This window comes from Halichoerus grypus, chromosome 8, assembly GCF_964656455.1.
Source record: "Halichoerus grypus chromosome 8, mHalGry1.hap1.1, whole genome shotgun sequence".
Classification (NCBI taxonomy): domain Eukaryota; kingdom Metazoa; phylum Chordata; class Mammalia; order Carnivora; family Phocidae; genus Halichoerus; species Halichoerus grypus.
Genome location: NC_135719.1, coordinates 115,965,551 through 115,991,053, shown reverse-complemented (window position 1 = coordinate 115,991,053; position 25,503 = coordinate 115,965,551). Strand labels below are relative to the sequence as shown.

General features: G+C 36.7%; 1 long non-coding RNA gene across 2 annotated transcripts in view; it reads right to left on the bottom strand.

Annotated features, from left to right (window-relative positions):
• Positions 1 to 409: 409 nt before the first annotated feature.
• Positions 410 to 25,503, bottom strand: part of LOC118520018 (uncharacterized) — a 69,709-nt gene continuing 44,615 nt past the window's right edge. Inside the window, exon 5 of one of the 2 annotated variants that reach the window (XR_013440727.1) lies at positions 410 to 792. This is a non-coding gene — a long non-coding RNA (uncharacterized LOC118520018). Of the gene's footprint in view, positions 793 to 8,270; positions 8,327 to 25,503 lie in introns of those variants that run through there. The other variant, XR_013440729.1, reaches the window with a different exon arrangement.

Sequence of the window (25,503 nt, the reverse complement as noted above, 5' to 3'; positions counted from 1 at the left end):
GTATGGAGCCTACTTAAAAAAAAAAAAAAAAAAGAAAAAAGTAGCATTTATGGAGAGAGTGGCTTTCCAGGGCTTAACTTCCTTCTCAAAACAGTTTAATGAGCCATGTGGTACCAGTTAACATATATCAAGAATAGCCACTGTTCTCTGCACCCTCTGCCCCCCTTTCTTTCTTTCTCTTGCTTGTTTTGGAAAGCACTGATAGCCTTTTGACTGTCTGTGTAGCATATGTGACAGATCCTACTGTGCTTCCATCTGTTCTATTTCAATATAACTGCAGGGATAGAGAAATATTCAAGGGCTCAAAAAACAATATGCTGGTAGGTTCCATTTCATTTGTAAATACAATGGGGAAAGGAAAACAAAGAAAAATTCTGACTTATCTTTTAATTCCATGAATAAAGAAATGTTTAGTGTTAAAATTTTACAACTGAAACAGGATTATACTGTGTGTTTTGAGGACTTGGCTCACAGAAGGGACTGGGATGTGGAAGCAGGAAAGAATATTGGAAAGGTGTTCCAATTCCCAACCTCAGAAGAAAGCTGGTCCTGGGTTGAAAACAGGACATAGGTCATGAAGAGTTAAAGGACAAGTTGAAAGAACTCTTCCCCCAGAATGAACAAACTAACAGAAAATGTTAAAGTTACTTTCTATACTGGAAACTGTCATTCCTCAGCAGGCTTTGGATGCTTCCAGATCTAAATTCTGTATAACAAATTCCTTCCTGATTTCTCTTTAAAGGAAATTATCTTGAAATAAGATCAGTCTGGGTCATCTGGTGGGATCTTCTTCTGTTAGAGAAAAAGAAAGAAAAATGCCATTCCAACGTTAAAAAATTTAACTTTCATTTTACATGTTATGTTATAAAAGCACGAGACTATGTTTATTTTTCAAGCGCAATACCGACATCTAGTGGACAAAATGCTTCAGTAATTTACCAATTAGATAAATAAACATTTTCTATTTCTGTCATAAAGAAAAAAATATGCTTCCAAAATCTGTCCCTCAGTACATGTTTTCTTAATATGTATAAATACATGTCAGTGGCCACTGATAGAGGAAGTTTCCCACACTTATTCTAAAATGGCTCTCAGTGATTTGTGTGAGTAGGGCCTTGGGCCCCATAGATATTAGGTAATACTTGGCATCCACAAAACTTAGCATGAGAACAAGATCTGTTCCTAGCCACCTTTCTTCCCTCCATCAGAACTCTGAGGAGGTGTTCTGACGATAGCCACACTTAAGGGAGGCTCTGATCATACCCCTTAACGGTACTAGGAGATAACAGAGAAATAATATCTCTTAGAGACCAGGGTTGGAGTCTGGTTAGCGTCCAGCATGGGAGAAGATTATTAAAGTCAGATTTCTAGGTAAGATGTGTGCCTGCAGAAGAGGAGCTTCTTCATCCTATATTTTAATATACTAAGCTAGATCACATATAAACAAGTAGCCAACTAAATAAAGCCATGGATAAACTCTGAATTTCAGGTTTAATCTGGCTAAGAAGTCTTAAGAGAACTGCCCTGCCCTGGGCTAGAAGACATGATTGGTTCTAATGTATAAGAGGAGACCTGAGCCTGATGACTAAAGAAAGCTCCCACTTGTTCAGTGTCTACAGAAGCAAGGCATGATGCTAAGATTTTATATACATTAACTCATATCGTGTCTCCTACACACAATCCTGATGTAGGCATTATTAAATCTATCTTTATAGATAAGAAAAATGAGGCTCCAAACAAGTTACATAACTTAAATAGCAGATTCAGAGAGCAAATCTCAGTGATTTCAATTCTAAAGTCCATTATCTCTTCAGGATATATATTGCCTCCTGCCATAAAACTGGAAGGAAAAGAAAATGGAAGCCATTCTTCTTCATTAGTGTCTAGGCCACTGATGAAGCACTTTTACTATTATCCTAAAACGGAAAAATAACACATTTCCTCCCCTGCTTTGTACTATCAAATTTGGTATATTGTATATTTTTACAACTTCAAGAGGAGAAATTTGCAATGATGCTGCTTCATTAGATCTTTAAAAATATCATAAAATTTGATTTATATTAGCAGAGAGGTGAGAGCATGTTTACTAGACCAATTGCTTAGATATGAACCCTGGCTCACCTATTTATCTGCTGCACAAACTTGAACAAGATACTTAACTCCTCTGGGCATCAGTTTCCTCATTTGCAAATGGGATTATAGTATCGATTTCTGTCTACGAAATAAGAGGCTGTTGTGAGGATTGAGTAGAGTGCTTAGAGCAGTGACTGGCACCAAACAAAGCTCAGTATCATCCTTATCGTTGGAATGGTTTCTATTAATATGTTAAAAAGTGACAAGTTATTGAATTTCTTTATTTTTAAACACTTTATTGAGGTGCAATTCACATAACATAAAATTCACCCATTTTAACAGTACAATTCAATGATTTTTAGTAAATGTACTGACCAGTGCAACAAACACAATTCAGTTCTAGGATATTTCCATCGCCCTAAAAAGTTCCCTTGTGTCCATTTATAGTGAATCCCCACTGCCATCCCCAGCCCTAAACAATCACAGATCTGCTTATTGTCTCTATAAATTTGCCTTTTCTAACCATTTCATGTAAATGGAATCATACAATATATAGTCTCTCTGTCGTATATATTAGTAGCTAGTTCCTTTTAATTGCTGAATAAGATTCCATTGTATGGATATGAACATTGTATTTACCCATTCACCTGCTGATCAACGTTTGATTGTTTCCACTTGTTGGCTATTCTGAATGACGACGCCACTATGAACATTCACATGCTAGTCTTTGTGTGGACAGATGCCTTCTGTTCTCTTTGGCAATCACTAGGAGTAGAGTTATTGAATCATACGGTAAATCTGTTTAACTTTTTAAGTAACTGCCAAACTGTCTTCCAAAGGGGCTGCACCATTTTACATTCCACCAGCAATGTATGGATTCCCCTTTCTCCACAACCTCACTAACACTTGGTATGGGCTGTCTTTTCATAGCCATTCTAGTCAGCATGTAGTGGTATCTCGTTGTGGTTTTCATTTACATTTCCCTAATGGTTCATGATGTTGAACACCTTTTCGTGAGTGTGTTAGTCATTTGTATATATCCTTTAGTGAAATATCTACTCTTCTATTCATTTTTTAATTGAGTTGTTTGGCCTCTTTTTAGTGATTGCTAGAGTCAATATGGGATGTTTCTCCATTTATTTAGATCTTTAATTTTTCTCTGAAACATTCTGTAGTTTTTAGTGTACAAGACTTGCATTTCTTTTGTTAATTTTCCCTAAATATTTTTATTCTTTTTGAAGTCCTAGTATATGGCATCATTCACTTTTAGATGTTCATTGTTAATATGTAGAAATACATTTGATTTTTGTATATTGATCTTATATCCTATAACCATAACAGATTCATTATTAGTTCTAATAATGCTTTTTGTGGATTTGTTAAGGTTTTCTATGTATAAGGTTATATCATTTACAAATAAAGACAGTTTATTTCTTCACTTCCAATTCGACTGACATTTATTTATTTAGTTTTTGTTGTTGCCTGATTGCAGTGACTAGAATCTCCAGTTAAATCTTGAACAGAAGTGGTGAGGAAAGATATCCTTGTCTTATTCCTTATCTTACTGGGGAACATAATCAACCTTTCACCATTAGGTATGTTAGATGTAGGTTTTTTGTAGACGCTCGTTATCAGATCATTCCCTTTTTTTTAGTTAGTTGAGAGTTTGTTTTTGTTGGTTTTTAAAAATTCATAGTGGATTCTGGATTTTGCCAAATGCCTTTACTATGTTTACTGAAATAATCACAATTTCCCCCTTTATTCTATTAGTATGATGTGTTACATTGATTGGTTTTTGGATGTTAAACCAACCTTACATTCCTGGGATAAACTCAGTTGGCCATGGTGCTAGATTTGGTTTGCTAATATTTGGTTGTGAATTTTTTGGTCTACCTTCATGACAGATATTGGTCTGTACTTTACTTGTTATGTCTTTATCTGACTCTGGTATCAAGGTTATGCCAGACTCAGAATGAAAGGGAAATATCCACCCCCCAACACCCTTCCATTTTTTGGAAGAGTTCGTGAAGGATTTGTATTTTTTTTTTTTTTAAAGATTTTATTTATTTATTTGAGAGAGAGAATGAGACAGAGAGAGCATGAGAGGGTCAGAGGGAGAAGCAGACTCCCTGCCGAGCAGGGAGCCCGATGCGGGACTCGATCCCGGGACTCCAGAATCATGACCTGAGCCGAAGGCAGTCGCTCAACCAACTGAGCCACCCAGGCGCCCTGTGAAGGATTGGTATTAATTCTTCTTTAAATGTTTGATAGAGGGGCACCTAGCTAGCTCAGTCAGAAGAGCCTGTGACTCTTGATCTCAGGGTCGTGAGTTTGAGTCCCACATCAGGTAGAGACTACTTAAAAAAAAACAACTTAAAAAAACATGTTTGATAGAATTTACCAGTGAAAGCATTTGGACAGGTTTTTCTTTGTGGGAGGTTGTGGTTTTTTTGTTTTTGTTTCTATTTTTTGTTTTTTGTTTTTTGTTTTTACTAATTCAATCTCTTTACCTGTTACAGATCTATTCAGATTTTCTGTCTCTTCTTTAAAAAAAAAATTTTTTTATTAAAAATAAATAAATAAATATTTTATTTTTTACTATTTATTTGAGAGAGAGGGGGCATGTGCATGAGCAGGGGGGAGGGACAGATAGAGAGGGAGAAGCAGACTCCCTGCTGAGCAGGGAGCTGGACTCAGGACCCTGAGATTACGACCTGAGCTGAAAGCAGATGCTTAACCAGTTGAGCCACCCAGGCACCCCTTTCTGTCTCTTCTTGAGTCAGTTTTGGTAGTTGTGTCTTTCTAGGAATTTGTACATTTCACCTAGGTTATCTAATTTGTTGCCATAATGCTTTCCATCATATTTGTGTATGATCCTTTTATCCCTGTAGTGTGAGTGGTTATGTTCCATCTTTCTCTACTGGTTTTAGTAATCTGTATCATCTCTATTTTTTCTTGGTCAGTCTAGCTAAAAGTTTGTCAATTTTGTTGATTTTCTAAAAGAATCAAATTTTAGTTTTATTGACTGTCTCTTTATTGTTGTTGTTTGTTTTCTTTCTCATTTCTTCTCTAATCTTTATTATTTCCTTCCTTCGGCTTGGTTTGAGTTTGATTTACTCTTTCTTTTTTTTTAGTTTGATTTACTCTTATATTTCTAGATTTTTTAAGGAAGAAATTTGGGTTATTGATTTTGAGATTGTTCTTATTTTCTAATAGAGACATAGAGGTATATAAATTTTCCTGAGCTTTAGGTGCATCTCATAAATTGTGATGTGTTGTTTGCCTTTTAATTCAGTTTGAAATACATTCTAATGTCTCTAGTGATTTTTTTTTTTTTACCTACGGGTTATTTAGAAACATTTAATTTTCAAATATTGTTGGATTTTCCAAATGTCCTTCCATTACTGATTTCTTTTTTTTTTTTTTTCTTTTTTTTTTTTTAAAGATTTTATTTATTTATTTGAGAGAGAGAGAATGAGAGACAGAGAGCATGAGAGGGAGGGGGGTCAGAGGGAGAAGCAGACTCCCTGCCGAGCAGGGAGCCCGATGCGGGACTCGATCCCGGGACTCCAGGATCATGACCCGAGCCGAAAGCAGCCGCTCAACCAACTGAGCCACCCAGGCGCCCCCCATTACTGATTTCTAATTTAATTTTGTTGGGCTCAGAGAACATACTTTGTATGATTTCAATCCTTACAAATATACTGAGACTTATTTTATAGCCTTGTATATGGTAGCTCAAAGAATACTCCCCATATGCTTAAAAAGACTGTATATTTTACTTCAGTTTGGTGGAAATCTCTAGGTTTCACATAGGTCAATTTGGTTAACAGTGTTTAAGACTTCTATAACTTCTGATTTTCTGTCTAGTTATTATTTTAGTTTTTGAGAGTAGTACATTAGAATCTCCAGTTATTATTGTTGAATTATATTTCGCCCCTCAATTCTCTCAGTTTTTGCTTCATATATTTGAAGGTCTATTCTTAGATGTATATATGTTTTTAATTGTTTATCTTCCTGATGGACTGATCATGTTATCATTATAATGTCCCTTTTCTCCTATAGTAACAATTTGTTTGGTCTTAAAGTCTATTTCATCTGATATTATAACTATTCTATCTCTCTCACAGTTACTTTTTGCATCATTTTACTTCCAACCTATTTGTATCTATTTGTATCTATGAAAGTGTGTCTCTTATAGACAGCATATAGTTGGATCCTATTTACTTATATCTCTGCCTTTTAATTGGAGTGCTTAATCCATTTAGATTTAATATAATTACTTTTGTGGTTAGATTTATGCCTACCATTTTTCTATTTGTTTTCTTTTTTTAATTAACTAACTTTTAATTTGTTTTCTTTATGTTTCATGTCGTTGTTCCTCTGTTCCAACTTTATTGTTTTATATGCATTAAACAAACATTCCTTGGTATACCATTTTAATTCCTTTGTTCACTTTTAAGCTATTTTTCGAGTTGTCTTCTTACTGGTTCCTCTAGGAATTATGGTATGTACCTTTATCATAATTTACTTCAGGTTTATACTGACCAATTCTGGTAAATATAGCAAACTTGCTCTGATATACTTCCATTTTCTCCCTCCTCTTATAATGATGGGACAGATTGAGATTGATAATCTCAAAGGTCCCAAATATTTTAAGGAGATAGAAAGTAAAAAAAATGAAAAGAAATGCTGTCTTCCAGGAAAGGGATACACATGCACAAAGGCATGAATCAAGAAACAGCCTGTTTAGTAGCATAAAATGCAATAGGGAAATGAAAGGTGAAGTAACAAGGGCCAGATCATGAAAGGCCTTGTATACCATACTAAATCAATGGGAAAGGGGACTGGTGGGGCACAATTTATCTTAAAGTAGACAGAGACCTGGTCACATGTGCATTTCAGTTAGAGCACTCCTAACAGAAATTAGGGGGTCAAATTCAGAGAGGAACCATTGGACAAATCAGAGCTCTCTCAGGATCCTTCCAGTGTGTTTTTCTTGATTTCCCAATGTAGTTCTGTGAATCCTTACATGGGGTCAGGAGTCAGACCCTTTAGCCTATATACATTCTATCTTTAGCTTGTAAAGCTCTAAAGTGATAAACTCCAACTGCTGGGGACTCACTGTGTGTAAAGTTATGCAAGGCAATGTTCAATTATTCAGAAGTCATCTACTGAGTTTGCATATAATTAGATAACGTGGTATCTCTGTCTCCTTCCTTCTTCCTGCCTTAATCTCATTTACTGGTTGATTAGCTCCTTCATATTATATATGAAGAAAAAGAAAAAGCCAGGGTGAGCATGCTTTCCTTTTTTATAGTTTGAGTAAAAAGTGGAGAAGTCAGAGTTTTAAACTAAGAGTTCAAATGAAATTTGTGGCTATCAGTGTATTGTTACTAACCCTTACCCTAGCTTCTAGAGTATTTTTTTCCCTTTTCAATGCTCATTAGCTTTCTTGTCACCAGAACAGTCACTCTCAAAAAATACTAATAATTTTAATTAATAATGTGCTAATTTTCAATTAATAAGGCATAAATTTACTTTTGTTTTAACAGGTTTATTTCATATGAAACTATTTGAAGATCCTCAAAACCCCCACCTGAGGGGTAATTTTGAATAAAATTTAAACAGGCAGGAAATAGTAAGTAACTGATAGTAACACTACCCAAAAGTGCCAATTGAACTGATATATCTTGAAGGTAAATATCCAAGATATTCTCTCTCTGTTTTTTGTTTGTTTAAGTAGGCTCCATGCCCAATGTGGGGCTTGAACTCATGACCCTGAGATCAAGTGTTGCAGGATCTACCGACTGAGCCAGCCAGGCATCCCCAAGATATTCTCTCTCTGAATGAATGATATTGACAGTCTACCCATCAAACTTGAAAATGACATTTAACTAGAAGGGATGCTAATATACTGGTTGGCAGTCTAGGGATCCAAACAGATTAAGAAGGCTAAAATAATAAGGCAAAATAAGAGAACTAAAATTTAACACACATGAACATTGTGCCAGTTATGAATGAGTTTGACTTTATATAATAGAAAGTCTAAATTTATAATAGTTTAACCAAATATGCAATATTCCTAAGAAGGAAGTGTGATAGTACCCCAAACTCCTCAGACAATGCCTGGATGGTGGTGTTCCCACTGTAGGATTCTCAAACTGAGTTGTGCTCTTAGAAGGTCTGTAGAATGGTGAAAGGACTCAAATCCATGTCTGTGGAAAATACTTGAAGAGAGTAGGTGTTTATTCTGGAGAACAACAACAAAAAAGATGTTTAAAGTACCATCTTAGGGGCGCCTGGGTGGCTCAGTTGGTTAAGCGACTGCCTTCGGCTCAGGTCATGATCCCAGGGTCCTGGGATCGAGCCCCGCGTCGGGCTCCCTGCTCAGCGGAGAGCCTGCTTCTCCCTCTCCCTCTGCTTGCTGCTCTGCCTACTTGTGCTCTCTCTCTGTGTGTCAAATAAATAAATAAAATCTTAAAAATAAAATAAAATAAATAAAAAAATAAAGTACCATCTTAGGAAAAGAGAATCAGATTTTCTCTCCAGATGGCAAAAATAAGACCAATTGGTAGACATGGCAGAGAGGCAGATTTCAGTTCAAATTGAGTTTTTAACATTAGAACACCCCAGAAATAAAATACGCTATTCAAGGAGATAACAAACTTCTAGTAATAACAAAAATAATGGCAATAACCTCCTGAGGGTTTACAATGTCCCAGGCACTACTGTGCTTCACAAGAATTAACTTATTTTATCCTTAGAATTACTCTAGAAGAAACTATTATTATCCTTGTTTCACAGATAAGGAACTCAATTTATTTGCCCAATGCCAGACAGCTAGAAAGTGGAAAATTTGAATCCACGAAGTCTGACTCCAAAGCTAGAATCCTGACTACTCTGTGTTCAAGTGGAAGCTTGTTGACTAACGGTAGGGGTGATGTAGGGTGAAGGGTGTCATATGTGGATCAGAGCCTGGCTTGGGGGAGGTAACTTACATGAGACTAATAGCTACATTTATTGGACATTTGTCAGGCACTGGACTAAAAATTTCAAAAACATTAAAAGAGATAATCCAGCAAAGCTTGCGGCACAGTGGTTAGTACATCATAAATACTCAATTACTATTGTCTGTTATGACCACTTTTAATCCTCTTATATTAGCTAAGTATTATTATACCTGCTTTGCTAACAGAGAAAGTGATGACTTGAGAGAGGAAGTAAATTATCCAACGTCAGAGAGCAGTAACAGCTAAAGCCAGCATGTGAATCATCTGCATGATATTACAGCCCTATCCTTTCCCCTAAGCCATGTTTTACCAGAGTACCCACCCTTGCAACCTGGAAGTTTACTCCTGGTTCTGTGAAACCAGTAAGCAAATAAGTTTAACAATAACAACAACAACAACAAAACCTATGCAAACCTATATAAATCTTACAAATTAATAGACCATTAGCTATCTGAAATTAAACCTTAAATAGTGTAACAAGTATACACCGGAAGTGCAATAAAACAAGATTGGTTATTTTTTAAAAAATTTCAAACCCACTTATTTACCAGCTAAAGATAATTTTCCTGGCTCTTCTCTCTACAAATTCCACCCAGAAATTCCCATATGCCAATAAATGAAGAGAAGCTGCAAATTAGAATAGTGATCATGAGCTGAAGGCAAATGGCCCTTAAGGATCAGAGCTGAATATAAGCTAGGGTCTAAAAGCCCTTGAAGAAACAGGAGTTGAGACTGCCACCACAGACACAGACTATGCAGAGAGGACTGTAAATGATGTCACTGCATAATGCTGGCAGCAGGACAAACTGCTCTGCCTTCAAAACAGGGAGAAGAAAAACTCCACCCATTGGTGTGTGTAGACACACACATGGACACACACTAACAGGGTGGGCCATGCATAGAAAAGGAGCCACCAAGAGAAATTGGAACCCAGAGCCTCTGCAGGGAGTGGTTGTGGTAAAAATTCATGTTGTCTTCAAGGTGACAAATTAAAAATCCCCAAATTAAAAAATGTACATAGAACCAGTAAAATCCATAGGGCCCTAGCAGAACCAAATCAGAAATGACCTGATAAGGATATCTTCATAATCCAGAACACATAAAATTCACACAATAAATAACTCTGAGGATGAATTCACAGTCAAAAATTAGAAAGAAAACAATATCTATGAGAAAGAATCACCAGCCAGACACCAAGATGACCAGGCAAAATGAAAGTCTAGTTATTATCTTTTCAAAGGAAATAATTAAAAGTCTAAGGGGGCAAAATACATTATGAAAAAGAATAGAGAAGAAACAAGAGAGACGGAAAAAAAAAAAAAATCCAGAAGGTGGTACACAGGAAAAAAATCTACAAAAGAGAACTTAAGAAATATGAAAAGTAGAATGAGAAGCTCCAATATGTGTCTAGTAAAAACTTCAGGAGGAGAAAGTGGAGAATAGGAGAGAAGCAATATTCAGAAAGATGATGTAGAGAAATTTCCTAGACATGAATCCTAAGAATGGAAAATTCCAATGAATCTTAATTAGGATAAATACATGCAGATCAACACTAAGTCACACAGAAGTTAAACTGTAGAAATCAAAGATAAGGAGAAAATCTTAAAAACTCTTGAGGATGAGAGGTAGGGAGGGCAGGAGTATGGAAACAGATTACTGAAAAAAGAATAAAAATCAGACTGACATGGACTTCTCATCAGTAGGCTTTTTATTAGCAATTATAGGATCCAGGAAAAAAAAAAAAAAGAAGTGTTAAGGAGAACAAAGCTCACCAAAGTTAGGTATATATCTTCTCAGTAGCTACAACCGTGAGACGTCAGAATCAGCGATGGCTATGAAATAGTTCCTGCTCTGTAACCTATCTCTAGGCAGGAGAGTCTGAAGAGGGCACAGTGAGAACGAAGTTTCCATGGGGAGGAAAATGAGTGGCAAAATAAAGTCATTATAGGGGCGCCTGGGTGGCTCAGTTGGTTAAGCAACTGCCTTCGGCTCAGGTCATGATCCTGGAGTCCCTGGATCAAGTCCCGCATCGGGCTCCCTGCTCGGCAAGGGAGTCTGCTTCTCCCTCTGACCCTCCCCCCTCTAATGTGCTCTCTCTCATTCTCTCTCTCTCAAATAAATAAATAAAAATCTTTAAAAAAAAAAAAATAAAATAAAGTCATTATATCCCTGTGTTACTCTTTGAAACATTGTGGCAATTCTTTCTGCACAAGGTCAGACCCCTCTACAAAGTGTTATATCATGTTCAGTAGAATGCAGGATCCCCCTACTGACCTTCCATTTATCAAAACACCTCTGATACCGTTCTCTCCCATCACCCGTTGATTAGAAACTTTACTGTATACCTTGGAACATTTCCTCTGCAACATTTCCTTTAGTTTTCCACAAAAATTCACCATGAAATAGAAACACCCATACTGGTTTTTCTGATGATAAAAGCAAAAGACACTCATTGTGGGGGAGAAAAGGGTGAAAGAAATCAGAAATGTACAGAGGGGTCAACTTGGAATACATCACAAACTCAAATATACAAAAATACAGCATCCTTGTTTTCTGTAACTTCTGCTTGATCTCTCATTCTGCAGATAGAGGGTGGAAGTCAGGTAGAAATGCAAAACTGCCAAGTAAAGCCACCTCAGTTTCTTCTTGTTTCAACACCTCAGTTCAGATAAGTGTACTTGGGCAGACCTCTGGAACCCATTTCTGACCCTCCAGACGTTGACTCTCTCAAAGGGTTTTCACCTCTATGTTCACTTATTCATGCTCAATCTTACTTTTTAAAAAAATTTTTATTGTTATGTTAATCACCATACATTACATCATTAGTTTTTGATGTAGTGTTCCATGATTCATTGTTTGTGCATAACACCCAGTGCTCCATGCAGAACGTGCCCTCTTTAATACCCATCACCAGGCTAACCCATCCTCCCACCCCCCTCCCCTCTAGAACCCTCAGTTTGTTTTTCAGAGTCCATCGCCTCTCATGGTTCGTCTCCCCCTCCGAATTCCCCCCCTTCATTCTTCCCCTCCTGCTATCTTCTTCTTTTTTTTTTTTTCTTAACATATATTGCTTTATTTGTTTCAGAGGTACAGATCTGTGATTCAACAGTCTTGCACAATTCACAGCGCTCACCATAGCACATACCCTCCCCAATGTCTATCACCCAGCCAGCCCATCCCTCCCACCCCCCCCACTCCAGCAACCCTCAGTTTGTTTCCTGAGATTAAGAATTCCTCCTATCAGTGAGGTCATATGATACATGTCTTTCTCTGTCAATCTTACTGTCTTTGGTGAGGGTCCTACTCCTGACAAATCAAGGACACTGGGGGACTAAGGATATTTTCACACATGCAAAGACTTAAAAAAACAAGTGAAACAAAACTTCTTTGCATCTTCTCATAGGAAGTTACTAGAGAATGTGCTCCTCTAAAACAAAAGTATAACCAAAAATGAAAATGACTTACAGCACAGGAAACAGGTCTACAACAGGCAAGGGGTGAAAGGAGTCACCAGGATGATAGTAAATGGAGACTCCAGGATGACAGTTGTCACCAGACCTAACAGCAAACCAGTTCAGATTGGAGTAGATCACAGGTGCCATGCCAGACTTTTTTGGAAGATAAAGCCAAATATTTGATGCATTGGAGCCTCTTGAGATTCAGACCATTGTCAAAGAGTTTGGGGCTGAATTAGTGATAAGTAAATAGAAACTAAGGGCACCTGGGTGGCTCAGTTGGTTAAGTGACTGCCTTCGGCTCAGGTCATGATCCTGGAGTCCCTGGATCGAGTCCCACATCGGGCTCCCTGCTCAGCAGGGAATCTGCTTCTCCCTCTGACCCTCCCCCCTCTCATGTGCTCTCTCTCTCTCATTCTCTCTCTCTCAAGTAAATAAATAAAATCTTTTAAAAAAAATAAAATAATAGTTAAAAAAAAGTAAATAGAAACTAAACCAATGAAAAAACATGACAATTATTAACTCCGGGAAAAAATAAAGATGTGTTCAGGAAAAGAAGATGGTAATGGTATACTACTTGCCTTGGCTAGTATTTGTGTAGTCATAATTATGTAAAGCCTTAAGATTAATGTAATCAGGGGCACTGGGTGGCTCAGTTTGTTAAGCATTTGCCTTCGGCTCAGGTCATGATCCCAGGGGTCCATGAACCCTGAGTCAGGCTCCCTGCTTAGCAGGGAGTCTGCTTCTCCGTCTCCCTCTGCCTCTCCCTTCTGTTCCTGTGCTCTCTCTTTCTCTCTCAAATAAATAAGTAAAATCTTAAAAAAAAAAAAATCAATGTAACCAAAATTCTGATAGAACAATTTTTAGAGGATGGGGGATAAGGGAGGATGGAAGGAAGGGAAGGGTGAATGCCTGTGTGGTGGGTAAAGGGAGAACAAAGAAAGTTGGGTCCCCATCTTCCACAGTAAGAAACTAATAAATAGTTTATAAAACCAAAAAATCGAGAAATAACAATTAAGCATGTTATTTAGAGACATGGCAGTAAACATCAAAATAAGTAGCCTTTGTAAGAGATGAAAATAGTTGCCTCTGAAAAGTGCATAATGGGTAGAAGGAGGCCAAGGCACTGCTATTTTTCTTAATAAAACTTGTTGAATTATTTGACTCTTTAAACAAAGTGCATGTATACTGTTGATAATTATAAAAACAAATAACTTTACTAAAGTTTCCTATTTGTTTGGGTTTATAAAATATTTCCACCTGTTCAATCTTGTAGAATTTTATGAACAGATTTTTCATACTAGATACACATTGAGTTTTTTTGGATTATACTAAATCCTTTAAGTAATTCATCCCTAGAAGCAGTTCAACAGAGATAGAATTGCTTCATGAACAGGTTTGAAGTCATGATTGTAAATATTCATATTGCCAGGCAGACTTAATCCTAAGTAGATCCTGAACATGAGGCATACTAGTTTTGATTAAGGGTGGAAATAAAGTGGGGTATCTTTTCCCAACTTCTCAGTATTTCCAAAACAACAACAAAAACATTCAAAGAAGAGAGAATGGTGGGACTATCAACATAGAGGGTTTGTGTTCCTTAAGAATACGCATCACCAGGGGTGCCTGGGTGGCTCAGTCGTTAAGCGTCTGCCTTCGGCTCAGGTCATGATCCCAGGGTCCTGGAATCGAGCTCCGCATCGGGCTCCCTACTCCATGGGAGGCCTGCTTCTCCCTCTCCCACTCCCCCTGCTTGTGCTCCCTCTCTCACTGTCTCTCTCTCTGTCAAATAAATAAATAAAATAAAATCTTAAAAAAAAAAAATATGCATCACCATTTCAAACTTAACACTAAGAGCTCCTGTTTTTCCTACACTTAAAGAATAGCAACCTGCCACTAAATTTAGCAGATACACATACACACGCACATGCATGCTGATACACTTATACATATGCATGCTGGTAGTATGAATAACTTTAAATTTTGATATAATTACAAATTTACAAAACACTTGCAAGAATAGCATAAGGAACTCCCATATACCCAGCAGACTCACAAACTGTTTAAATTTTGCACCACTTATCATTCTCTCTCTGACAATATTTAATTCATTGATTTGTTTGTACATATACATGCATGCATATATATGTATATATTTTCTTTCTGAACCATTTAAAATTAAGTTGTTACCAGATTAGAAGTCAACTGTGCCCTTTACCCCTAAACACTTTTGTGTGTATTTTCTTTTTGAAAGGTTTATTTATTTACCTTACAGAGAGAGAATGAGCGTGAGTGGGGGGAGGGGCAATGGGAGAGGGAGACAAAGTCCTCAAACAGACTCCCCAACAAGCCCACAGCCCAATGCAGGGTTCGATCCCAGGACCCTGAGATCAGGACCTGAGCCCAAACTGAGTCTGCCACTCAACGGACTGAGCCACCCAGGGGCCCCTTTTGTGTGTATTTTCTAAGAACAAGGACATTATCTTACATAACCAGTACATGACCTACATCAGAAAGTTTAACATGGGGGCCCCTGGGTCATTTGGGCCTCCGACTCTTAATTTCAGCTCAGGTCATGATCTCAGGGTTGTGGTCGTGGAATCAAGCCCTGGGCCAGCTCTGCACTAAGTGTGGAGTCTGCCTGAGACTCTCTCTCTCCTTATCTCTCTGCCCCTTCTCCTGCTCTCTCTCTCTCTCTCTCTCAACTAAATAAACTAAATCTTAAAAAAAAAGTTTAACATTGATATTATACTATTATCTAATCTGAGGTCCATATTGTCCAAATTAATGTTCTTCATAGCTATTTCTTTTTCCTTGTCCACAGTCTAACCCAGGATACCATGCTGTATTTAGTTGTGATGATTCTTTGGTCTCTTTTAATCTAGAACAGTTCCTCAGTGTTGAGAATATAGACCAGATATTTTGTAGAATGTCATTCAACCTGAATGTCTGCTGTTTCATCATAATGAAATTCAGGTTATGCATTTTTGGCAAGAATGACACAGAAGTGATGCTATATCCTTCAGAGAGCATCATATCAATTAACACATGATGTCAGACTGTCCCAATATTGCTAATGCTAACTTTACTCACTAAGTGAAAGTAGTGGCCAAGACATTATCTCATTGTGAAGTTAATATTTTTCTCTATGCAAATATTAAGTAATTTGTGGGAAAGTACTTGGATACTATGTGAACATACCGTCATATTTTCAACTACTGGTTCAAACATCCACTACTGATGTCCCACCTCAGCATTTCTTCTACACTTTTAGTTACCATTCTATTGTAAATGAAAGCTTCCCTTTTTCTTAATTAATTAATTAATTAATTCCTTCATATCAGCATGGACTCTTGGAATCTTATTTTATTCAATGGATTATACTCCATTTCTATCATTTACTTGCATACTCAAATTGTAAATGTAAAAAGCTAAATTTAGGTAGTGAGAAAAACTTCAGGTTAGATCCTTCGTACCTTTGACACATTCTAATCATTCTCTGAGCACTTCTCTATTCTCTGGCACAAAATATTGCTATGCTCATTTTGCTCTTTCCCTATCTTAAGAGAAAAATAAAGGAACCAATTCTGGGTGCTAGATTGCTTACTGCTATTGATGTGTCATTGTTTCTAGGCCCCCTCAACAGACAAAGCTAGAAAAAATATGTATATATATTTATGTTTATGTACATATATATGCTCCCTCCCCCTTGCCATATTTGTAATTTCCTTCTTCAACAGCGAGAAAACTGGTTCCATTATCCTCAAAATATTTATTTGCATAGAGATGCACTTTTAGGATTGTTAACCCACACTACTGTGAAAAGCAAACCTAGCAAGCAAAGATGATTTTTTACCTAATTATTTTTTTGTTTTTTAGGTAAAATTTACATACAGTGAAATACATGAATCTTGAGTATTATTTGACAACTGTATAAACCAATTTAAACCACCCCTAAGAGTATTTCCATCATCCTAAAAATTTCTCTCATGCTTCTTTCCAGTGAATCCCTATCCCAATAACATCCAAGAGCAACTTCTGTACTGATTTTTTTACCATAGATTAGTTTTGCCTGTTCTAGAACCACATGTAAATGAATCATACATTATGTACTATTTTGGGTCTGGCTTCTTTCACTCAGTGTAATATTTTTGAGATTACAGGCAAGTGGAGACAAATGCTTTCTGCTTCTGTTAGAATGATCATGTGGTTTTTATTCTTTATTCTGTTAGAGTGGTGAATTACACTGAGGAACTTTTAAATGTCAATCCAACCTTACATCCTTGAGATAAGGACTATTTGATCACATTGTATTGTCCTTTCTATATACTGCTGAATTTGATTTGCTAACATTTTGTAAAGGTTTTTTTTCCTTCTATGTTTATAAAAAATATTGGTGGGTAATTTTTCCTTTCTTCCTTCCTTACATTCTTCCCTCCTTTCCTTCTTTTTTCTTTTTCCTTTTTATTTTATTTTTTTAAAGATTTATTTATTTTTTAGAGAGAGAGAGCAGGGGGGAGGGGCAGAGGAAGAGGGAGAGAGACAATCTCAAGTAGACTCCCCGTTGAGCATTGAGCCCCACGCAGGGCTCAATTCCATAACCCTGAGATCACAATCCCAGCGAAACCAAGAGTCGGGCACTCAACTGACTGAGCCACCCAGGTGCCCCTTCCTTTTTATTTTTGGTGCTGTCTTTTGCAGGTTTGGTACTAGGGTACTGCTGGCTCATAAAAAAGAGTTGGGAAGTATTCCTTCTTATCTGATTTTTTGTAAGAATTCATCTAAGATTCGGTTATTTCTTCCTTAATGTATGTTGGTAGATTTCATCAGTGAGACCATTGTGTCTGGAGTTTTCTTTGATAATTTTAAATAACAAATTAAATTTCTTTAACAGATACAGGACCACTCTGTTTCCTTTCATATTGGACTAGTTTTGGTAAGTTGTGTTGTATTTACAGGGAATTTCCTCTAAATTATCAAATTTTAAAAATGATAAAAGTTGTTTATAATATCCCCTTGTTATCCTATCAACGTCTATAGGATCTATACTGAGAACTCCCCTGTCATTCTTGATATTGATAAACCTGTGTTTCTTATTTCTTGATCCATCTACCTAGGCGCTATTGGTTTTGTTGGTCTTTTCTAAGTTTTATGTATTTAAGCAATCTCTACACACAACATGGGGCTCCAGCTCATGACCCAGACATCAACAGTCACATGCTCCTCTAACTGAGCTAGCCAGGCAACCCTGCTGATCTTTTCAAATAACTAACTTTTGACATTGTTATATACATATATATATAATGATTTTATTTATTTTAAGATCTATTTAAGATTTTATTTATTTATTTGACAGAGAGAACACAAGCAGGGGGAGTGGGAGAGGGAGAAGCAGGCTTCCCGCGGAGCACGGAGCCCGATGCAGGGCTCAATCCCAGGACCCTGGGATTATGACCTAAGCCAAAGGCAGACGTTTAACGACTGAGCAACCCAGGTGCCCTGACATTGTTATATTTTTTATTATTGGTCTTTTTTTTTCACTTATATCTGCTCTTCTCTTTATTATTTCCTTTCTTCTACTTAATTTTTATTAACTTTACTCTTTCTTTCCTTCAGCTTTTCTTGATTCAATATTGGGTCGTTGTTTTATTTTATTTATTTATTTATAAGATTTTATTTATTTATTCATGAGAGACAGAGAGAGAGACACAGAGCTAGAGGGAGAAGCAGGCTCTCCATGGTGCAGGGAGCCCAAAGCGGGGCTGGATCCCAGGACCCCGGGATCATGACCTGAGCCAAAGGCAGATGCTTAACCAACTGAGCCACTGAGGCACCATTTAGGTCATTGTTTTAGAACATTCTTCTTTTCTAATATGAATATTTAAAGTTATAAAATTCTCTCTAAACACTGCTTTAGGTCTCCCTACAATTTTTCATGTGTTATGCTTTCGATATCATTTAGTTCAAACTATTTTCCAATTTCTCTTATAATTTCTTCTTGGACCCAAGAGTTATTTATAAGTTTGTTGTTTAATTTCCAAATATTTAAGAGTTTTCCAGATAGTTTTATAATGATTTCTAATCTAATTCTGTTATGGGTAACCAGCCTATGCTCAATATCATTTCAGCACTTCAAAATTTATGGAAACTTGTTTTCTGGCCCAGTATATGGTTTCACTTGAAAATACGTGTATGCTGCCATTTTTGAGTGTTGTGTTCTATAAATGTCAATTACTGCAATTTGGTTGATTGATAATGTTGTTCAAGTCATTTATATCCTTACCAATGTTCTCTCCACTTGTCCTATAAATTATGGAGAAAGACATGCTTAATTGCAAACTGTAATTGTACATTTATCTGTTTCTATTTTCTGTAATGTCAGCTTTTCCTTTTTTTTTTTTCCAGCTTTTCCTTCAAGTTTTTTTTTTTTTTTCTTCTAGAGAGGGAGAGATGTGGGGGAGGGACAAAGGGCCAGAGAGAGAGAATCTTAAGCAGGCTCCATGCCCAGGCACAGAGCCCCATACAGGGCTCGATCTCACAACCCTGAGATCATGACCTGAGCCAAAATCAAGAGCCAGATGCTTAAACAACTGAAGCACTCAGGTGCCCTTCCTTCAAGTATTTTAAAGTTTTGTTATCAGGTGTATACACATTTAGTATTATTTATGTCTTTTTGAGGAATTGACTCATCTATCATTATGAAATGTCTCTGGCAATATTCCTCATCTTGAAGTCTACTTTATATTAATGGTTAATCCAGTTTTTTAACAATTCACATTTTCATGGTGTAATTTTTTCCATTAAAGAAAAATTTAACCTAGGGGCACTTGGGTGGCTCAGTCAGTTAAGTGTCCAACTCTTGATCTCAGCTCAGGTCTTGATCTCAGGGTCATGAGTTCAAGCCCTGTGTTGAGCTCCACCTACTTAAAAAAAAATAAATAACCTCTGCATTTCTTTTTTTTTATTTTTAAGATTTTATTTATTTATTTGACAGAGAGAGACACAGCGAGAGAGGGAACACAAGCAGGGGAAGTGGGAGAGGGAGAAGCAGGCTTCCCACTGAGCAGAGAGCCTGATGCGGGACTCAATCCCAGGACCCTGGGATCATGACCTGAGCCAAAGGCAGACGCTTAACTGACTGAGCCACCCAGGCACCCCTGCATTTCATTTTAAGTGAGTTTCTAATAGATAGCATGCAGTGGGTCTAAACAATCTTTGCCTTTTAATTGGCATGTTTAGTCCATTTATATTTAATGGAATAACTGATATGGTTGGGTTTAAGTCTATCATTTTGATATTTCTTTTCTATTTGTCTAATCTCTTCTTTGTTCTTTTATTTCTTCTGTTCCTATCTTCTTTCGGGTTACTTTTAACATTCCATTTTATTTTTTCTATTGGATTATTAGCTATACATGTTCTATTTTTAGTGGATGCTCTGAGTTTGGCATTTTTAATTTATCCCAATCTACCTTCAAATAATATTATACCCCTTCACATATAATGTAATAACCTTACAAAGGTACACTTACACTTCTCCTTTCCTGTCTTTATGCATTATTGTTATACTTTTTACTTCTACATATATTATAAACTCTACATTTTTATCTTTTATTTAAATAATAAATTGGTTTTAAAAATTAAATAAAATGAGGGGTGCCTGCGTGGCTCAGTCAGTTAAATGTCTGCCTTCTGCTCAGGTCATGATCCCAGGGTCCTGGGATCAAGCCCCACATTGGGCTCTCTCTTCAGCAGGGAATCTGCTTCTCCCTCTCCCTCTGCCTGCTGCTCTGCCTGCTCTCTCTCTCTCTGTCAAATAAATAAATAAAATCTTTAAAAAATCTTTAAAAAATAAAATGAGAAAAAAATCTTTTACATATACCTACAAATTTACCTTTTCTGGAATTCTTTATCCTTTTGTGAAGATCCACACTATCTTATATTCCTTCAAGTGTGCTGGTGATGTATTTTCTCAGCCTCTGTCTGAAAATGTCTTTATTATGCCTTCAAATTTTGAAAAATATTTTTGCCAAATATGGAGGCTACATGGTACTCTGGAAACTGTTGAGTATTGGATAAATTAACTGTACTCAAATTCCGAACTCTGTCTCCTCTATGGTCAGCAGCAACAGTAATCTCCGCTTCGATCTCCTTTTAGCCTGTTTCTTTTAGCCATGCTGCTTGGAGTCTCCCTCATGAATGTGCAGAACAGAAGTCAAAGATTTGGGCTGAATCTATATGCAGAATTCACTACTCTTCCTATGTGGTTATCTCCTTTCCAGGGTTTTCCCCTTCACTTTCCAGTCATTTTGACATTGTCAAAGACTAGCTTTTTGCTTGAATTCTAGTTGTTCCACTCTGCATGGACTGGGGAGCACTCTTAGGAGAAAAGCCATAAAAATTGCAGATATATTCCAGTGACTTTCCCTTCTTTTAAGGGTCAACTTCTCTCTAGTTTCTGGTAGCTTTGGTCACTCACTCTCCAGTGCCTTCAAGTAAGTATAATTATACTTTATCTAAGGTTGAAAATTGTTATCCGTGGGAGCATTGGTCCAATGTGAACTACTCCGCCATTACTAAAACAGTAATATGACTAATTAAAAATTATAATTATTTTTAGGGGTGCCTGGGTGGCTCAGTCGGTTAAGTGTCTGCCTTCAGCTCAGGTCATGATCTCAGAGTCCTGGGATCGAGCCCCGCATCAGGCTCTCTGCTTAGCAGCAAGTCTGCGTCTCCATCTCCCTCTGTGATCTCTCTTGCTTTTGCTCTCTCAAATAAATAAATAAGATCTTTTAAAAAAATTATAATTATTTTCTTTGAGTCTTTCAAATTTGAGGTTGTGTGACTATTGTAGGTTGAAGATATTAACCAGACATGTCTCTGTTAGTAATAATTTACTTTCTGGGAATGTAATAGGAAATATAGTTTCTCATGATCCTTATTCTGAATTGCAAGACTGTCCTCTGTTCTGACAAAGTACTCTGTCAAAGCAGTCAAGTGCAAATTCTTTCAGCTGTGAACCATCCTTTCCTTCAAAAGCCTCATGATGTATCTTACTTATTTTCTCCATTTATTAGATAAAGAAGAATTTTCCACTCCCTTGTAGAACAGCTCAATTTTATTAGTTTTGTATGTTGGGCTATTGTATATGATTTTGTTTGAAGGGTGCTACTGTTGAAAAAAGTATTAGATAATCTCTAATAGTCTCTGAAATTCAATAACCAAATATATTTTAGATGTTCAACTATAGAATATTGGTATATGTGTGTAAAAATAATCTTTTACATTAAAATTCCTATTCCTAAGTGATCTCCTTCAAAGTGCTGCCTAGTTAATAGCAGGTAGAATCATTTATCAACAAAATACTCCTCTGATTCCTTTCTATTTGAGCTCATCCAAGGATCCATAATGCAAAACTCTCTTTATTACTAGTTATTTTGCTATCAATATTGCTAGTCTGTACTGTATGACATTTTCGTAATAGTCATCAAACTAAAAGACAAAGAAAAGACTTTGAGAAATTCTGAGAAATGTGTACTGTTCACAGCAAATGTTACTTATACTTGGGGTACCTGGGTGGCTCAGTCGTTAAGCATCTGCCTTCGTCTCAGGTCATGACCCCAGGGTCCTGGGATCGAGCCCCGCATCGGGCTCCCTGCTCGGCGGGGAGTCTGCTTCTCCCTCTCCCACTCCCCCTGCTTGTGTTCCCTCTCTCGCTGTCTCTCTTTGTGTCAAATAAATAAATAAACAAATAAACAAATAAATAAATAAAATGTTACTTATACTTAAGTTTAAAGGCATGTGTACAGCTGTAGGTTGAACTAAGACCTTCATAATAGTTTAGAGCTGTAACTGTGCTAACCTCCTACAATCAGACACATTTGCAAAAGATTGTCATTGCCTAAGGGTTTATGCAATCATTTTTCTGATTTGTTGTAAGTTTCAGAGTTGTTAACATCTGGACATTCCTGTTTATCAGAAAGGTGGAAAATTTTTATTTTAATTGTTATATGAAACTCATTAATCACATGCTATCATCTTAATCAAGAGAAATAAATATTGTAATAAACATTCATGTAAAGCCTCCAGTGAACTAAGATGCTATTTGAATGAAAAACAATATATGTCAGATTGTTCTCTCCTCCTTGGTATGCTTACTAATTTACTGAATACATTCTGAAGGCTTTTAATGATTAAGGAAAAGTACTAGGTGTTCTTTTTAGTGTGCTAACTGAGCAAGGTCTAATCTTTAGCCCATACACAAAAACTGGCATCTGATCACAAATACTGGTAGAGATTTCCCCCTCCTACTTTGTAAGCTTTTTGGAGGCACTGGACAAGTCATATTAGTCTTTGTGATTCTGTCAGCACCTAACACGTTACCTTGCATTTTGGCAGGTGGTCAGCCAATATTTGTTGAAAAAAATTCATCTTTATTTTGTAAAACTTTTCCATAAGTAAAGTTGTTCAGGTAACAGGGAAAATTCAGGACCTGATAGTCTTTCATGTTCAGGACATTATTATTGTTGCTATTTTTATTTCTACTACTAATGCAATAACTTAAACCCACCTACTAAATCATGCTATTTTATTGATTAAAGCCTTCTCTCTTTCCCTCAGTTTCCTAAACTGTAAAATGAGGGAGATGTTTTCTAGTGATACTTGATAATCAACTGAATCACTATGTTACTTATAGTGTATCGTACAAATACAAAGCATTAATAATTTCATCGTAGTTGTGAGAGTCCTTTGAGGGGTCAGAATCTCTAATTCTATAATCATATTGCAAAAACAAGATGTGTTCAGCTCAAACAAGAGATTTTTCCATCAGAAGGATAATCACAGATAATCACAAGCAAACACAATGGTGTCTGCATTCCTCAGTGAAAACTGAAGTCTGTTACTTTAGACATGAGGATCTTGCTCTTTACAAAATATTAAAAATAGCTTATTTTAAAAATGCAAAAAAAAATATGCTGGTAGGGAGGTTCATGGTTATAAAAAGTACAGTTTTTGGACTTAAAACTAACATGTAGTAAGAATGTCAGAAGCAAAGACCAAGAAGTGAGAAAACTCATAGTATGTTTTGGTATCGGATCCATGAGTGGATCCATGTGGCTGCAGTAAATGCTGTGGTAGAAAACAAGATGGGAAAGGTCAGCTGGGATCACACCTGGGAGAACCTTGAATCATCTATTATCCAAGCTATCACACTTCATACTCTGGTGAATAGGAAGCCTTGCTGCAGGGATCTGGTTGTTATGTAAGCCATACAGGAAGACTACTCTCTAATGATGTGAAAGGGAGACCAGAAAGAAGGGGGCAATCCTTACTCTCACAGAATATAGAATTAAATGAATACTTTCTATTTTACTTTATTACTGTGAAATATATCAGAAATGAAAGGGTAAAATACAATAAACATATATAGTTTAAAGAATAATAAACACCAGGGAAGCCTGGGTGGCTCAGTCGGTTAAGAGTCTGCCTTAAGCTCAGGTCATGATCCCAGGGTGCTGGGATCGAGTCCCGCATCGGGCTCCTTGCTCAGCAGGGAGCCTGCATCTCCCTCTGCCTGCCTCTCTCTCTCTCTCTCTCCCCGACAAATAAATAAATAAAATCTTAAAAAAAAAAAAAGAAGAAGAAGAAACACCAGATCTTTCACTTTCTAAATACGTATTTGCTACCTACGTATATATTCCTATATTTTTTTAGTTTTTCCTGTCCTTGATCTTATATAATGGAATCATATTCTAAGTATTTTTCTGTGATAGCTTTTTTCCCCACTCAGCATTTTTGAGATTCTCATCCATATTCATGCCTATAGCTGTAGTTCACCCTTTTCATTCTGCTGTATAGTATTTCATTATTTGAATACACCACAGTTTTATCCTTTAATGATGTTTCCAGTTTTTTGCTATCATGAACAGTGCAACTAAGAAACTCCTACGCATGCCTACTAGTGTATATAAAAATGGTTCTCAGGGTCACCTAGCTGGTTCAGTTGGTAGAGCATGTGACCCTTGATCTTGGGGTTGTGAGTTCAAGCCCCATGTTGGGTGTAGAGATTACTTAAAAATAAAATCTTAAAAAAAAATGTTTCTCTGGGGTAAATACGTAGGAATGGAATGCCGGAACACTAGAAATGATATTTTCTTTTTCTTTCTTTCTTTCTTTCTTTCTTTCTTTTCTTTTTTTCTTTCTTTCTTTCTTTCTTTCTTTCTTTCTTTTTCTTTCTTTCTTTCTTTCTTTCCTTCCTTTCTTTCTTTCTTTTTCTTTCTTTCTTTCTTTTTCTTTCTTTCCTTCTTTCTTTCTTTTCTTCCTTTCTTTCAGCAATGATATTTTCAACTTATGAGGCAATACTAAATTGTTATCCAAAGTCATTATCAAATTTACAGTCCCACAAGAGTCTATGAGGGCTCTGTGGCTCCACTTCCTCACCAACATCAAAAATTGACTGATTTTTAAGTTTTTGCCAACCTGGTAGGTATGAAATGGTATATCACTGGTTTTAGTTTGTATTTCTCTGTTCACTAATGAGGTTAATAATCTTTCCATATGTTTATTGGCCATACATGCTCCCTCTACTGTGAAATAACTGATCATATAATTTGCTCATTTTCTAGTTGGTTTGTACTTCCTTTTTTTATCTTCCAGGCCACCTCTGTCTTATACCAGGTTTCCATTTATCCATGGGTCTGTTTCTGGCCTCTGTTTTCTGGAAAATTCATTTTTTCACTTATTTGAATATTTAAGACTGGTCAACTAAAAAACTATTAAAAAAAAAAAAGATTTTATTTTGGGGCACCTGGGTTGCTCAGTCAGTTAAGCGTCTGCCTTTGGCTCAGGTCATGATCCCAGGACCCTGGGATTGAGCCCCACAAGGGGCTCCCTGCTCCCTTCTCCTTCTCTCTCTGCCTGCATCTCCCCTTGCTTGTGCTCTCTCTCTCTCCCCCTCTCCCTCT